Source organism: Papaver somniferum, chromosome 5, assembly GCF_003573695.1.
Source record: "Papaver somniferum cultivar HN1 chromosome 5, ASM357369v1, whole genome shotgun sequence".
In the NCBI taxonomy this organism is placed as follows: domain Eukaryota; kingdom Viridiplantae; phylum Streptophyta; class Magnoliopsida; order Ranunculales; family Papaveraceae; genus Papaver; species Papaver somniferum.
Window position 1 is genome coordinate 69,837,457 of NC_039362.1, and position 3,970 is coordinate 69,841,426.

Genomic DNA, 3,970 nt, shown 5'->3' on the forward strand with positions numbered 1-3,970 from the left:
AACTTTATTATAGAGTATTTTCTCTCGTAATTAGAACCATTATATTTTGAAATAGAAATTAGTGTAAGAAAAATTAGACCTCCTTATTGGTTAGATGCTAAAATCCTCATAGTTGAACCTAGAGCTACAAATTTTAAATTTTAGTTGTAGAAGGCCATATAGGTTTGTGCTTTGTTTTTATGTTGTCTGCGCTTAGACAAGAGATGGGATTATTCTATAAGGTGGGGAGTTTCTGAAGACCAATAGGATGGTTTGATTTTCGAGGACGAAAATGAATAAGGTGGGGAGAATGTAAAGACCCGCAAGCTTGTCAACGCTATTAAACCGGTCAAGTGTCGAATTAGCCGATAATAACTCGATTAGTTTAACAAGAACGATAATTAATAAAAATTAATTTAACAACGATTTAGATACGAAACCGGTACCACTCGATAGATCTCGAAAAGTTAGGCGAAATGGACTATTCGAACGTGTCATTCGGATATCGGATGAAGAAGATTTATCAGTTTGTTTACGGATGGTAAAATAGTTATTTCGTTGATGGATTTTATGGCAGCCCTTATCCAAGATGTGGGTGCCTCAGTAATTTGGGAATCCTTATCTCTAGTCGACCGAGAAGATAAACTGTCGTACTTTCTCTTCTTCTTTATTCTTATTTCTCTTTCTTCTTTCGTTCTTCTTTCTTCTCTTTTCTTCTTCTTTATGTTTTTCCTCTTCTCTTCTGGCTATCTCAAATCAAGAGGATTAATTAAGCGAGATTTGTGTGTTTGATTCATGAAACAACTTGTAACTTGATTAATCGAGGAAGTTGATGTTGATACTGAAACTGATTGAGTTTCGGGAAAAGAAGGAATTAACGTTGCTGCTAATAGAAGTTAGGGTTTATACGAAAAGCTCAGAGAAAGATTAAGAGATGAAATTCGTGTTCTAAGATCAGGAATTGAGATGGGTTTATGTTTAATTGGGTGATATGAAGTCGTTTTGATGAAGAATCAGTGAGTTAGGGTTTGTAAGAAATTCAGAGAGGCTGTAGAAGATGAAATTGAAGGTCTGGAAGATTATTTGGAGATGGGTATGACGTGAAATAGAGTATTGATTGAAGCAGGGTTGTGCTAGCAGTGAAGATTGATTCAATTTGAGAAATAGGGTTTCTGTTCTTCCCCAAAACAGAAATTAGGGATTAGGTTTTCGTTCTTGAAGATTTTGGATAAGGAGGAGGTAGAAGATGTTTGATTTGAAGATTTGAATTGATGTTATGAACTCGAATTAGAAAGTAGAGGATTAAGAATTGGTTTAGTGTTCCTGAGAATCAAAGATGAAGATGGGTATTATAAAATTTTAGTTAATTGAACTGATGGGTGTTGTTAGTTTAGAGGTGTGATGCTGATTTGAGTCAAAGTAGAGAACTTGAGTTTAGTTATTGGAGCAAAGCTACTTTAAGGTAAATTGTCTCTCTTAGCAACTTAGAAAGTTATCTGGTTTTCTTTATCAAGTTTATATGAATGTTTATGAATTGGGGATTGAAATGGTTATAGCAAAGATGGAATGTATACATGAATTAATCTTTATCTCAAGATGGAGTTTATGTATTGTTGTGAATCAGTTGGAAGTGGAAAGGAAGTATTATTACTGAGTTATGATGATGTTGTATTGAGAGGCAGTTAGACTTAATTTACATGGAATAAACTCAGTTTGGTTTTACAGGTGTGTAGTTGTGTTGGTGGTGTTGAACTGGTGGTGCAAAATGGTTTAGATGAGTATGTTTGTTGTGTTGAAGAATTGGCATTAGGAAAAGAGGCTTGTGCTACTGTTGTGGGTGTTAATGATTGAAGCGGTGAGTGCAGGTGATGATACTGAAGTTGGGGATAGTATCCGTCGGTGAATGTTGAGCTGATATCGCAAGGATGGGAAGTTGGAGGTGTTTTTGGTACTGGAATGGGATGCAGGTGAAGTTATTAGTGTCTCTTGTCAAGAAGTAGGTTAGAGTGGTGATTTAGAGCTGTAGATAGTGTTTGCTGTAAAGCTTGGATATTGCAGCTACTGCTTTTGCAGGTAGGCTTTAGTTGTGATTGTGATTAAATTGTGAATTATATTTGGATGAATGAAGTGTTTAGTAATTGTATAAACTTCAGTTCTTTAGTATTAAACCTATTAGTCATCCCAGTCAGTCTATCTGACTCACTTTGTTTATCTGACTGAGTCGACCTGTTGTTCTACTGCATAGGTTTGACCCAGTACTGACTCAGTAAACCTTGACTGAGTTGGTTCCTTTGACCATTTGACCAGGAACTTGACTTGACTATGGACGTTGACTGTTAGTTGAACTATTTGACCATCATTGACTGTTAGATGACCCAGTTGGGTCAGCGCTTGTGTAATGGGCCGAGTCTAGTGGACTTGGGCTTAGTGTTATGTATTCTTAGTTTGATGTTATGGACTCTTATAGTCTAAGTGAGCCTTTGATTCCTTCTACAAGTTGTAGATATTCTTAAGTCTTGTCTAATAGACTATAGACCTAATCTAATTGAATTAGTAAGCCATTAGATATGCAAGAGATGGGTAATGAAGATGTGTAGAACCTTAAATGGGCTTAGAACAATTAAAGTAGTTCACTTAGCCTATAACTAAAGAATTGTATGAGATTATGTTATGAGCCTTGTGTGAGCCTTTTGGCTAGATTCTTAGACTTCTTGTGTGATTAACAGTTAGTCTATATTAACAACGATCGATTTAAAGGGCGAACCAGTGGATCGTGGATATCGGGGTAGGCACGGATTGTCTTCAAAAGAGGTGGGAATACATTTGACTCTTTTGTAACCATTATTGTTGCTTTTACAAAAGTTTATGCTTAACAAACTCATGCATTGTCTGTCTGTGCATTCCATGCTTTGTTTAAATTGCATTATGATAATTCTGTTGATTCTGTGAATCTTTCCACGATTTGGAAAGGAATTGTAATGTTTTGTTTGTCATTATGAATTGTTATGGGAAATGAGAATTTCCACTTGTGGTATATAGGATACGTTCCTTCACAATTATATCTACATGGATTCAGCTTTTATTGCTTAGAGTGAGTCATCATGGTCTTGGTGATATCAATAGCTAATGAGTGTGGTTAGCACGAATATTATACATTGTTTGAAGAAGGAGTTTGTCCATATACATGTTCGTTTATTTCAGTGACTTGGTCACTTTTTAATGTTTGGGAAAACATTATTGCTTTCCAAATCTTGCCATGATTACTTGAAAGTTAAATGTTGTTCCTACTGGGCACCCTTTTTAGGGATGATGTGCTCACCCATTCCCACTTTCAGTTTCAGAGACAGATTAGAGTTGCGCAGCAAAAGCTTCAAGGGTGGATTTCCGCTGTGTTTATTATGTTGCGTATTTTATTTGTAAACCAAATAACTATTGTATATGTATCATCTGAGAGGAATCCTTGTATATATATATATATTTCAGAGTGGGGCTAGTTTTGGGTTAATATTTATAATAGATTTCTTAATGGAATGTTTAAGTAAATGAATTAGATTCTTAGTGCCTCTTTATCTAGTTAATCTCTTGGATTAGTCAGCTGCTAGCTTAGAGGGCGCTTCATAGATATTCTTGAACCACCAGAAGAAAAGGACCAATGCTCCACAGGTTCTTTGATAGTGCATATTGTACATCATTGGTTGTTTCAAAATAAAAAACAAAGATGTTTTTCTCTTTTCCTCTGAAGATCACTCCTGAGAATAATTAAGATTCCAGACATCTTGGACTATTTTTATTGTTTTTTCCCTGAGGATGAACTCACAATTGATTTTGGTTATTATTAAGAACTTTATTTTCGCTCTGCTTTTAGCTATTTATTTTTCACTCATCTTATACTCTCTGTTGATATCTAGTTTTGTAAGCATATCCTCAGTTAACTCTTCTTCATTCATTGAGACCGACATTGTATGTAACTTCAAACATTCAGGCGAGATAT

The 3,970-nt window shown here is 35.3% G+C and overlaps 1 long non-coding RNA gene across 1 annotated transcript; it reads left to right on the plus strand.

Moving 5' to 3' along the window:
* Positions 1-650: 650 nt before the first annotated feature.
* LOC113281849 lies at positions 651-3,480 on the plus strand. The gene is made up of 3 exons (XR_003326367.1): positions 651-2,052; positions 2,706-2,790; positions 3,315-3,480. It is a non-coding gene; the product is annotated as an uncharacterized LOC113281849 (long non-coding RNA).
* The last annotated feature ends 490 nt before the right edge of the window (positions 3,481-3,970 follow it).